The sequence below is a fragment of the Apteryx mantelli genome, chromosome 5, assembly GCF_036417845.1.
Source record: "Apteryx mantelli isolate bAptMan1 chromosome 5, bAptMan1.hap1, whole genome shotgun sequence".
In the NCBI taxonomy this organism is placed as follows: Eukaryota; Metazoa; Chordata; class Aves; order Apterygiformes; family Apterygidae; genus Apteryx; species Apteryx mantelli.
The window spans coordinates 42,982,421-42,996,343 of NC_089982.1; positions in this window are offsets into that span (position 1 = coordinate 42,982,421).

Genomic DNA, 13,923 nt, shown 5'->3' on the forward strand with positions numbered 1-13,923 from the left:
CTTCTAAGCTGTACTTCTAATGTCAGGGTCACAATTACTGTTACTGAGATCCTGTCAACACAAGCATGTACTTTCCTTTGATGTCTCCAAGATATTTCTTCAAGTTAGTATGTTGGAAATGTGCTATGAAACCTTAGGATGCTGAGGTTAGGCTGAAGGTCCACAGCAGCAGTAACTGGCATTGCTGTAGGGGAGCTAGCGGAGGCATATCAGTGTATACCAGCTGTGAATCTGTGCTGTGTGGCCAAGCAGTAACTTGCTGAAATACATTGAGGCAATAGCTCACATTCATTTTGCTTATTTCTATAATGTTTTCCCCGTCTCTTTGTAATGTATATCATTTGTTTACCATGAGGTTACAAAGAGGGGATACAAAGAGAAGAGACAAGATGGAAACTAGTGTTGTGGAGATGAAAGGCCCATCTCTTATAATCTTGCAACTCTCATCTGTGTTGCAAGTCCAAGGAAAGTACCTCAATTACTTTCTGCTTGCAGAATCAGAGAAGTGTATAAACAGAGAAGATTCAGCTTGAATTAGATTCCTGCATGACCATGGAGGATTGACAAAGAGAAATTTATCGTCCTAGACTAAAATGTGCCTTTCTTTAGCTAGTCAAATATTTTGGCTTTCTACCTAGGGTTGGGAAATGAAAAAAACAGTAATATGGGGCTACAAACCATAAGAAAGATACAACATTATTATTTATTTGAGGAATCAACAGATACTTAAATATGAACTCACTTTTTTCTTTGGTCTGAAATACACTCAGAAACCTAAAATAATAAAAAACCTCATATTTTTCCAGTGAATGTTTTCCAATATTTTTCTTTTAGAAAATTGCAGATCAGAAAAAACAAAAGATAAAAATCTAATTGTGCAAGCCCTTCCTCACAATGACTTTTTTCCAGTCAAAGCTTTTAGTATTTGGAAGACTTGAACTGAAAAGCTGAAAAAAAACCCCAACCCTACAAAATTGGATGCTTAGCATCTGGGGAATCTAAACATAAAACAGAGAACTATTTAAATGTGCTAAATGCCCTTTAATTAGTAGTTGATGACCAAAATTTTAAACAGGCTCCAGACATCTGTGCTACCTGTTGTTGCCAAGATCACAGTATTAATGTGTTTTCACCTGGGAATTCTGTGAAGTAGGAAACACCTTGTGGGTCAAACCACTCCTGCCGGGTGGCATCCTCTGTTAGAGAAATGGGACAGACAAATTTTGGTTTAGGAGGTGACCATCCTCCAAATCTTCCCTTAATCCAACACTGTTTGTGAGTCCACAAACTCAAATATTTAAGTACCTATTCAGACCTGATCCCAACTGCCCCTAGACAGGAGAGCCCTAAAGCAAAGATGTGCTGAACTGACTCTCCCCCTCCCTTTGTGCTTAAGAGCATTGTAACAAGGAATAACAGCCAGATTTTATTTTCCACTCTGTATTTAAAACCATTGACTTCAGTGGAATTATTCTGGATTTAAATGCCATCCTTGGGAGCAGAAAATGACCTTGTGTCCCTTTTCTTTCCACCACAAAGATCCTCTTTCCCAGCTTTTACACACTGAGCAATGGCAGTTTGGCATTGGCTGCTACTGCACATTTCCCTCACAATTACCTGTTTCCTCTCCTGTGTGCATTTTTGGCATAATGTGTCATGTTCTGAAAATTCACATACCTGAAATATTTGGAAGTGCTGAGTTCTGGGTACATCTGGATATTAGATTGACTCTGAACAGATAGCTGCACTTTTTGGTAAAAAAAGCCTAGCTCTCCCATAGGAAATTCCATTCAGTTTTTCCTCTCTATATTATCATTTTGCCTCCATTATTTTACTGCTTTCTTTATTAAAAGAGAAATAGAAAACATGCAAAACACTGCAGCAACTTAAATGGAAGATGTCATTTTTAGGACAAGAATGTAAAATCCTATTCTTCCAGTTAAGGACTTACATCCCTCACAGCTAAATTCAGTGGAAACTTTGCCATCCACTGTGGCAGATGTAGCTCAGTAACTGACAACGGCCTTTGGGAAACAGTTCTGTGAGATGAATGACAAGAAATCATGTTTGTCAGTATACTCTTGCTGTAAAATTTTTTGTGCGAGCATATGATCATCAAAGTCTTTCTTGTTAAGTTATAGTTTGAACAGCCTGAGAATCATCTTGCTTGACTTCAGCTGGTGATTCGTACTTAAAAGCAAACTTTCAAGACCAGCACACATACATGCACTTGGTATGGGTTTCATCTTACGCTCTAACTCAGAAATCGGTAGTCTCTTTAGAAGTCCCTTGACCCTTCTATAGCTCCTTAGATTAACATCTTTCCCATGCTCGTACAGTTCAAATGGAAAGCTGTTTTATAAGTTAAAGACCGAATAGTCTTGCAATATCTTCCTGTATTGCCAAATAAATAAATTGAGGCCTGTCATTAGGATGCTGTTGAAATCTCTACATTATCAGCCATCTAACCATAGGAATTCTTTCTCTCTTGAATTTTAATGAAAGCATCTTGTTATTTCCTCTTTGGATCAAAAAAATCACTAGAAATCATTAGAAAAAGATCAATTTATATATAATATCCTCTGTTTGGAACAGTTTTTTTTAATTAAAAAATATTTTTTCTTTTAGCAAAAATAAGGCAGATACTTATTATCATAGAAAGAATTACATTCTTTACGTATCTTCATGCATCTAAAGAAAACATCAATTTATTCTACTAGCTAATCAGGTAGTAAGTCAACAATCAGCTAATCATTTGCAAATGTTTTTATTTCAACAAATGGGAAAATTACCTAGCCCTAGCTATAGCAATGGCAGCTTTTTCTGACCAAAAGCTGAATGGCTACAGGTATGCCTGACCTAACTTAGATGATGCTACAGATGCCTATGGAGATTTGTGATTTTAGGGCTGGAAGAAGGTTAAGGATGCTGACAGAATGAGGGAGGCAGTGCACAAGAGTGGGATAGAAGGGGTACACTAAAATCTCTCACTAGTTTTGTATCTCTACATTTATTAAAGATTTAATTCAGCAAGATACTGAAGTACTTGTCTCACTTCTGTTCTTGAGCAGCCTTATTAAAGTGAATGGGAGTATTTACATGATTAGTGGTACATACAGGCATCAGTATCTTGCTGAATTAGTGATCAACATATCTGGAGTAAAAGAATTATAATTAGCCTGGAACTCAGTTCACACTTGCTACCTTTCCTTTGGCATGATGCCTAAATCAGCTGTACTAAAGAGAGGAGTTATCAGCACTAATTGTTCATCATCACCCTCCTTACTATAAGTTACTTATCTCTCTGATCTCTTGATAAAGCCACTGTAGAGTTTCACTTAAAATGATATTGGTTAGCTTGAAAATTTGGTCTTTGCTAACTTGGCTCTTTTAGACTGAAATGAATGAGGGAGCTTGCTACCCTCCTCCTCTAGCTCAGCTGTTTATGGACTACATGTGTGTTTGCATCCTGAAGTGCAGTGTGAATAATATGTGTGGGTCAATAACAAGCCAATACTGATTTTGGAAGAAAAAGGATGTATTTTGAATATTAACTTCAGTAATAACAAATACAAATGTATAATGTAACAGCTAAACAAAAGGCTACAGGCTATTAAATACATTTATTGATACTGCACCCCCTGCAGTATCAAATGATAAATGCATTAAAACAAACAAATAAAGCAAATGTGTTAATAAGAACTAGTAATTCAAACCCTAAGAGCCGCCAAAAAGAAGATAAAATCCACTGACTATGCATAACATCAGGCCCTTGATATGTTGTTAAAATGGTGTGGCACTAAAAAGAGCAGCTGTAGTGAGTTCTCATAAAATCTGGTATTTGTAACTGATGTTGGGGCTTAAAGTAGCTTCTTCAGTTCCATAGCTGGGAAGGCTGACTTTGAAAGCAAAGGCATATTTTACAGATATTACTTCCCTTTTTGATCATATTAAGGATTCTTTCCTATTCTTTCTTTCCAGTGGAAAGCCTGTTCCTCCCTCTGGCAAACTGACAGATAGGGTAAGTGTGAAACCATTTTCTCTCTTTTCCTCTTCAGCTTTCACTGCAAAGAAGGGCTTGATGGGAAGGTGGGATCACTCAGTGCTGGAGTGGCCAGCTGGAAGCCCTTGAATACAATGCTGGGGCATATACTTGTTCCTCTGTAATCAGGAGTATATCGTAAGTTAACATTTGTGTTATGGATTTTGGCCACTTCGTACTTTGAAAGAACTCTTTCAAAAAAAGATAACTCTTACCAGAAAAGTTTGAGAAATAAATGCTTCAGAGGTCTTGGTTTAAAAGCCCAATTTTTTAAACTGGGTTGAGGCCCACATACATATTCAAACGCATGGTGGGGGCATTGCTCAGCACACGGTCTTGCAAGTAGTATATATCATGTATATATTTATATATATATTTATATATTTAACTTCTGCATGCCTTGGGTCCAGGAGTAGTCACAGCTGTTAATTAGGTCCAGCTGTACCTCTTACACAGGAAAGCAGGGAAAGACAGTGATCACACATGGGAGCTCCCTGAGCCACATGGCACTGCTGCGCTAAGGCTGCCCTGCTTGTGGGAAACCCTGATTCCCTCTTGGAGGTGACCTGGGAGGCTCTGGTTCGGCTGCCTGAGGAGCGGCTCACAGAGCAGAGTGGGACTGTGCCACTGCAGCTGATGTGTGGGACAGTCGGTCTTCTGCCAGAGTGTTCATGAAAGATTGTGTCTCTTCATGGGGGTGGGATGTGGTGCAGCTGAGCTCTGGTCCTTTTGCTCAGCAACTGTTTAATTAGTTATACAAAGTGGGATGAGAAAGTCTGGGATTGTTCCCTTCTCATCAACCCGGTTTTGCTGCAGAGCCTGGTGGTGATGATGTTCGTTTGGGGTGAGGGCTCACGTCCCCTCTGGATGAGGAACATGGAATCCAGGACACCCCTCAGTGCATGAAAACAGTTGAAATTCCTAAAATTTTTGGTAGATATACCCAGTGAATACCACAGAATGGGACTCAGTTGAATATCTGCTTTTAAAATAATACTTTCTTTACGGTACTGAATTTCTTTATAATACAAATCGTGTGTTTCTTGGGATTGAGCAACCTGGAGGAAATCTTTTTTTTTTGCAAAATAAAATGCATTGAGATCGACAGGTGAGGGAGACTTCAGCTGCACGATGTACTTCTGCGAGCCTGTTTCCTTGTTTTTTTGCAATATACACAGCACACACGAGATGGCAGTATAATACCTGCATAAAGAGACTATTACAGATTTCAACAAAAAATTCTTTCAGGTAGGTGCTGCAACTCTTTCAAAGTGATAACTTTTACCTTAACTGTTCTACTCTTGTTGTGAACAAATCTTCTAATACTGGGGAAAACTATAGGACAAGTTTAGATTAACAGAGGTCCACTGAGTTTGATTCTTGCTTGTTCCTACTTGTTTAATAACTTTCAGAGTTGCATATATATTTGTTATATTGCTTTATAATTTTTCATATGTTGAACTCTGTTAGCATGTGGTTTACTGTCCTTCATCTGGTTTTGCATCTCTTATCCATGTTTGACACTAGCTCAAATAGCTTTGTAACATCCTTCCCGTATATTCCCTTTAGAATACTTTAGACATTGCAGATGTTCCATTTGCACTTCCTCTTTTTCCGATGAGCAAAGCCTGTGTAATAGCACAGGACACAAGGAAGCTTTGCTGCATGTATATTCCAGATCCACCTTTTCTTCAGGCTTTTTTGTGGTTTTCTGGATTTAGCCCAGAGCTAGAAAAGCCTGTAATAATATTTGACTTAGCGTGCACTGGATTTCGCATATTTGTCTGTTCAGGTGATTGTCTTATTCAAGTGTAGCTAGTATAAAAAGGTTTAACATATCTGAATGTTCAGTAATGCTGTATAATATACTGAGAAGTTCTTCATCTACTGTTTTCCTTATTTTCACATACAACTAAAACAAAATTTAGGGGAGATCTGCTGTCTTGAGCTCATAGCAGAACTTCTAATTAATTCTGTACTGGGAAAATGTTTTCCTAGCATGACGAATCAGAGAGGGAAATCACTGTATTGCAGTTCTTGGATTATAAGCCAGAAAGAAAGTTAATAGCTCAGTCATAACATGCTGAACTTTTAATCTAAGTTTTATTTTAATTCATACTCTTTGAAGCTTTCTTTACTGCATCTTCAGTATGAAATGCTCCTTAGTTAGTGAAATTCTGTTTTGAATTTTCAGTCAATGAAGGAGTAGAGAGGCGCTCCAGATGGTGTTCTTCCATGGTTCTGGTGTCTAGGTATGAGGAGCTGCTCTACCTGAGGCAACCAGTAATCCCACATGTCCCTCAAGAATGTACCCTGTCAAGTATCTTTCTACATGCTGCGTAATTGCTCAGCTTTATTTCTCAGGTCTTCATTTTCTATCTCCCCATTAATTCTTCTAGTGTTTTCCCCTTTATAGCAGTCTCTCTCTCTCACTGTTTATTATTTCCGTTCTGTCCACCCATCTGCTTTTTTTAGCTACCTTTTCCTTCCTCCCTCATTGCTTCTGTATGGATCCTAGCTGCAGGGATCCAGAACTTATATATTGGCTTGCAGGAAACTAAGACACTTACTTAAACTTGTTTTCTCCTGTAAGGGTTGATTGTTATTGCTATTTCTTTACATCCATGTTCCTATCAGAAGTTCAACTGATTATTTGTTTTCTCAACAGAGTATCTGAACATAAGTGTACACAATAAAAACTACAGGAATGCTTAATCCTGAATTCCAGCAACTAATTATTGTCATGCACTTATGCTGACTGCATCTCCTCATTCTTGTTTCCTAATGTGATGAAAGCTCCAGAGACAGGTTTCCTTGCATATCCTCTTTTTTAACAAGAAGCTGCACTTGCAGTCAAGGTCAGCAGTGGAGCTACCCCTGAAAGCAGTCCACTATTGGTTAGCACTGTACCTCAGTATTGCTGGCCTCAGGGTTTTCTTTTCAAGTGAAACAGAAAGCAAAAGTGAAAACTGAATTAAGTCATTAATTTATGGAAAATGCCTCCCCTAACCAGGCAGTATGGCCTTAGATAAAAGTCAGTTGAAAATTCTCCATGAAATCGTTCTGGAGCCTTTGATTGCCGAAGGGATCCCAGGATAAATTCCTCCATTCCTAGTGCTGCACATACCATGGGGCATCTTGCACTCGAGACATTTTATTATGCGATATTATCAGCAAGTCACAAACATGCATTTTTGAAGCTTATTAAATATATTTCTTTGTACTTTAACCACAGATGGTTAGAAGAGGTATTTTGAACATCTGTTGTTTGATTTATGCTTTGATTTGACACTTTGACAAAAAGGTGTTTGTCCTTTTGGTTTCTGAGTGAGTGATCCCTTTGAGGCATAAGGTTAGCAGCCTTGGGTGAAAGATGTCTATCTCAGACTAACAAATTCACACCTGCATATAGAACAGGAGATTAACCTATTAAAGAGATTGATTTAATGAAACTAATTTTCTTTCACAAATGAGGAGCAGTCTTCATTTGAGTGTAGAAAAGCAAGGCAACCTGTGCAGATCTAGTGTTTTACTCTGATTCTGGGAATACAGTTTTATGTAGTCAGAATATTATATATATCAGATAACTTCTGTGCTTTATAAGGCACCACACAGTTCCAGGTGTTGAAAAAAGCAGGAGCCATTCCATATGTTATTTTATTTTAACACATAAAGAATGCATATTAGGTAAGGAGTGAAAGCTCAGTGTATTTGATTTAGCCTCAAGGTACAAGTCTTCCATAGAAGTAATTTTCACAATTCTTACTGGTGAATTCTGCAGAGCAGCCTGCTCAAGCAAGGGGAAAATAAAGAATGAAAACATGCTTTGCTGGTGAGCAGTCTTGTTTCCAGAATGACTGACTTCTGAGATAAAACCAAAAACTACTTTCATGTGTCCCTCTTTGATCACAAATTCCCAAACACAAATCAAAATTAAAAAGCATCTCTTAAGTTATGGATGACTGAAATGTTTAAATATCTGTCTTGCAGTAGAGCGGAAGTCAGTTCAGGCTCTGCTGCATTTTCAGAACCTCAGCCCATTACTGTTTTGCAATTTCCAGCTGAGATTTTGTTGTCATTATGTTCCTGTTCACACCTTGTTATGTGAAGCATTGTAGTATATCTGATGTGAATTTTCTTTTTCTGTACTTTGTTGCAATTTAGTCATATAGTCAAGCTGTGGCAATGATTCCAGTAGCATGAATTTGTTTTGTGTTTAGGTTGGATTTACACTGGCTGATGAAGTCTTTGAGTTGGTGATGCAGCTCCCTTCCTCTAGGTTCAAAGCCTTCCCCATAAGGATTTTTGTTAATTATGGGATTCAATTTCAGAAAGGGAAACCAGTTGTACAAATAAATCCCATTGCAAATCTTTTGCATCTGGCTAGTTAGACTGTTCAGAGTGGGCGACTTTCCTATCTTTTTTTCTGTTTTCTGGGTTAACTATGGGGTTAAAGCAAATCTTGGCCAAGTTGGTAAGAAATGCCCATAGTGCCTAAGGTGACCCGCAAAGCTCTTAAGCTACTTTGTCTTCTAGACTTTTCTCATTGAAATCCTCAAAGAGAAAAGAGATATGGTTACTATCTTAAAAACAATATAAATTCAAAAAAGTAGTAGTAATTTTCTTCCCCTCATTTCCAGTTATTTGATCTGCACGTCTCAGAAAATCCTGCAACCCTTTTCTGAACGATTATTTCTTCAAGCATTTATGTTTGCCTTCACATCTCAGCTTGTTCAATGAGACTACCTTGTGAATATGTTCTTTAAGAATTATCAGATCCTCAGGTACTAGTAACAGCATTCTAATGGTCAGATGCGATGTGGGCTATGATGAACACTTTCTTGAAAATTTGCTTCAAAAGGATTTTTTTTTTTTTTTAAAGTTTGACCTGACCTGACAAAAATGGCTATGTTTTCAAAGTGAACCAGGCACGCAAGTTTATCTTAATCTCACTGAGAATCTATTTTAATCTTTATGCCCTAAGACTACAAAAAAAAAAAAAACCTACTCCCAAAATGTCTCTTGTTCTTCAGTGTAAAATTCCTTTAATATATGTGTGTTTATTCTTTTTTAAAAAAAATAGTTGTAAGATGTTGAAAAATGCATCATGTTTATGTTGCGTGTTTGATTTCCTCATCCTCCCCCTAATGAATGGTTGCTTGATAGGTTATCTCTCTGGGACAAAGCAAACAAACAAAAAAAGGTCTCTTTTGGCTGTGAAAACACTGAAGAAGTAAAGCTAAGATGGCCTTTGAAGTGGCACATTCATCATGCTTGTTAATTCTTTCAATGGAAAGACATAAAAATGCAAAGAAAAGGATTAGAGATGGTAAAAATAAACAATAAAGTGTTAATGCTGATAAAATTATGACATAGTGTGAATAAATTAGGTGAAAGGAATTTTTTTTTTTTCCCTGAGAAGCTCTAGTTTGTGACTTTGGTGGCATAATCATTAGGATTATGGAAGTTTTTAGAACTGGAGGAGATCATTTGATCACTGGAGCATCTGCAAAGCTCAGTGTAATTCAACTGTCCACCTTTCTATCTTGTGGAGGAAAAGGAGCGAGTACTTTTGAACTTGCTACTTATTGCATTTCAGCACTCTCTTTTGACATCTCTTACAGATTTATTGCAATAATTAGATAGGCAAGAAAAAGGCAGCTGCTGCAGCAGCCAACTGCTGCTAAAGAATCAAACACTGGGGAAGATGAAGTGATGGAGGGGACCTGGGAAGAGGAGCTCAGGTTTAGGAGGAAGTTTCTGAGGGGTGATAAGATGCAGTGATGCTGCAAACTTGAGCAGATGCAGAGAAGAAAGTAAGGGGATAAATTGGTAAAGGTGTATTAGTGTGGAAAGGATAAAGGTTTGGAGAAATTTGGGGGATGAAGGAAATAACAGGGATGGTGAGTTTTGGGGTGGAACAGGTGATAAGTGAGGGGATCAAAAGGAGAATGAGTAGCTTTTCAAGGCAAAGGGAGAAACTGGAAACATAAAAAAAAAAAAAAACAACACAACAAAACCAAGATATAGTGGCAGGCATTGTAAGCATAATAACAGGATGGTGAGGGGAGGCATGCAGGTAGTCTGTGCTCCTTCCAGATACTGAACTCATCTGGCAAAGTCACTGTGGTGTTTTATGAAACAGTCAAGGATGCTACAGCACTGCAGGGTTGGGGGGGGGGGTCAGCTCATGTCACCCAGCTCCCCACAAAGGTGCAATCCAAGTCTTGGCTCATGATCTGTACTGTGAAAGGCAAGGCTGTGTGCAGCAGACAAGCTGGGGGAAGCCAGGGTGGCCAAACCCTTGTGCAGCAGCGTGCAAAGGTGCCTCACTCGAGTGGATGGCATCTTGAGAGCGCTCCTGTTTGCACTTCACTTGGTGGGTTCCTGTGCTGCAGGAGGTTGTATCCTACTGAACTTGAATGGTCTACAGCAAAAAGACGTGGAAAATCTCCCATCCAGAATGCTGAGGGAGCATTTACGGGAAGTGGTTAATGGCAGTGTGAGGTCTGGTGATTAAAAAAGCTTGCTGCAGCCTCCTGCTTTTGATCTTACCATGGTGCTTGTCCCATCAATCATTCCAATTTATTGCCCTATCTATGCACATTTGCTCTTTGTGGAACTATTTATGCAATCCATCCTCATTAGATTATCAGCTGATGCACTCCCTGTCTACACAAAACCAATGCACAGTGGGTAGTTCCATTGATGTGCAAGTGGGTTTTGTACAGTTCGGTTGATGCTGAAGTAAATTTTGCTGCTGTAAACTTTCCAGTTCATAGCGTGTGCGTGTATGTGGGGTAGGGGTCTGACAGAGTATCAATTACACTGATATTGATATCTGTACAGAACAGGCCCTCAAAATAGAAAGAAACTTGCATGAGAAATATTTCAAGAAGTACTATTTTACAGCACAATGACAGGGGAATAAAGCATACCCTGAGGTTGATCTTTCTGTCCATTGTTTAACAATATCTAAAACTGAATCTTTCAGTCTATTTCAAGACTGAGTAATAAGAAAGTAAATGTTTGGAGTATTGGGTTATTTTTTTCCTACTTATAGGTAGGACTCCCCCGCCCCAAGTTTAATCATTGACTGTAAAGGATTTATTTGGATAAAATATCAGAATCGAAAAATATAGGTACCCTAATCTCAGTACCTGTAAAATAACTTCAATGCTACACAATACACACTTAAATTCCCCTGAGTGCTTAAACATATACTTAATTTTAAGGATATTTTTAAAGGAAAAGAATCAGGTGCCTAATATATGATACATAATGTATAATAGGAGAAGTAAGGATAAGGAAATAAAAACAGTACAGTCAGAATAATATGCGTACCCAAATCAAGGCACCTATAGTGAATGCTTCTGAGATCTGAATAATGAGGTATAGGAGTTCTGATAGTTTGTGAAAGGCAACAGGAATCGTTACAAGCGGCGCTGTTGTCACTTGCACTCCTCCAGTCCGCTTGTGCTGCTGACTAAAGTATTCCATTTTCCACATTTTGAGGGGTCTGCTTTAGTACTTCGCTCTTCTGTCTACCAGGTGACAATTTAAAAGAATCCATCTTTCTCTCTCTCTCTCTCTCTCGCTCTCTTTTTTTTTTTTAACCTTTACCCCTGGTTCAAGTGCTTCAGAACTACTTTGCTTCTGTAAGTCTTGAGTCTGATTTTGCTCAGAAGAAGAAACAATAATTTAATGAGAAAGGTCATTGGTCAGCTAATTAAAAATGAAGTGTAATACAGCAGTGATAACAAGACTGCCATATGATTTCTCTTTGACACACCAGTTCAGGTTACTTTACCAAGGGATCTCAGCAGTCTGGTGCTGATGTTGGATTTGATTAAGCTGCTTAATTTTGTATTTAGGGGCTAGTAATAAAGACATAAAGGTCAACTGCTATGATATTATTATGAAATATTTCATGTCATTGTCTCTCTTAGATAATGTCATAACTTCTAATAAAAGCAGTCAGTAAGCAGTGAGCATTTAGCACTTACACTCTGGATTGTGTGTTCAGCTACGTTTTGAATGAACATACAATATTATACTATTACTTAGTACTACAGCTGCTCAGGCTTTATTTTTCCCAAGAAAAAAGTAGGGAAAAAAATTATGTCTTATAAACTACCAGGAGTAGAAGTTTGGGTTTCACAGAACAGTCTCCAGTAGGGGAAGATAAATTTTCTAATAATGGCAGTATACTTTGTTTCTGTAGACAGCAAACTCAAAGAACACTTTAGAGTAAACATCAAGCCATACAATATGTCTCTTAGGATAGACGTTAATTTGAATCCTGAATGATGTATCACTCTAATAAAGTCAAAGTCGGAAGGAGATGAATAAAGGATGTTCTTCACCTGCTGCTTGGGCTGTCACGCTTATTGGAGATGAAGTAGTGGATTACATTCACACAACTAATGAAAGGTCTTAACAAATGACAGGATATGCTAAAGAGACAGAGCAGTAGGTCTTGATTCAATAAGGAACCAGCCATTCCCAAACTTCCCCCTCGCCCCCCATGATTAATCTGTATTTGAGATTGCTGACCCAAGTGATCGTTCCCAAATGATCGCCTTTGCTTTCAGACTCCATAGTGACTATTAATCTAAAGCTGAAGTTCTACACTTTCCTAAGATAATTTCACTTGCTCTGCTTGTCTCAATAGGTGTTTTTGAAAGGCACTTTTTTTTTTTTTTTAATTAAACTTGGGAGGACTGAAACCAAAAAACCCAGGGAGGGCTTTAGCACAGGGAATGGAGAATTGCTTGCTTTTGATTATTGAAACATTTTGGCAGAAATAATAAAGTACATTCATTATATTTGCTAGTAAGGAGAAGGCCAGAATTCAACAAACTGAACAATGGCAAAGATTTAACACTTGGGTATAAGAAAATTTTAGAAATAAATACATAGGGTGATGATTTTCCAAGTGGGAGTGGCAGTAAAATTTAAAATCAGATCAAGATGCATGAAAAGATATTGCATACCATTTTGGACCTGTGCTCTGTGATGTACTGACATTACTTTGGCAGTACAAAAAGCAGCACTTTTATAAGTGAGTTCACACTCTCCTGCTAATTCCAGGCATAGAACCACAACAATGTACGTAACTAGTGAAGAAAGATGAATATGATGGATTGGATGGAATGCATAGATTAATAGGTGTCAGAGCAGAGAAGAATGTGCAATGAAGAGAAATGGGGCATAGGAGGAGAAAGAAAACAGGTGTTGTGGCTTACATAGAAGGCTTATGGAATTTGGCACAGAGCTTGATCCCGTGTTCACTGAAGTTGATGGCAAAGCTCCCATTAACTTTAATCATGCAGAATCCAGACATTTCCCAGGGTATCCAGAAGAAAGTAAGAAAGATTGCAGGGGAGCAAAATAATCATGGAAAGATGGGAACTTGGAGAACAGTAACACTGAAAAATACAAGCTTGCCAGGGGCTAGCCAACAGAATGTGGTGGTTTATTAATAATAATTTTACTCACTTGGTCAATGAGCTAGGGCAAAACTTCAAACAAGAGGCAGAACTGGTTAAGAAAAAATCCTATACTGTCAATTGCATGTTTATAAATAAAGATCCAAATGTCAACTCGTGAATTAGCATGGCTCGGAGCAGTATGTCTATTATTTGTTGATGGACTGTGATGTTCTAGAAAGATTGTGTATTATTCTGAATAGGGTCTTTTGGCAAGGGTGAAAACAAGACAATGTTCCTTCATCCTTGCTTAAGGAAGAATAGCTTGTCAGCCAGAAACACACTCAATTTTATATGCTTAGCCTGTTGGTATGTTTTTTATTTTGGTCAATTTCTTTCATTACCTAAATGTTCCTTTAAAGGTGACGGAAGGACAGCTGAAAAGGACTG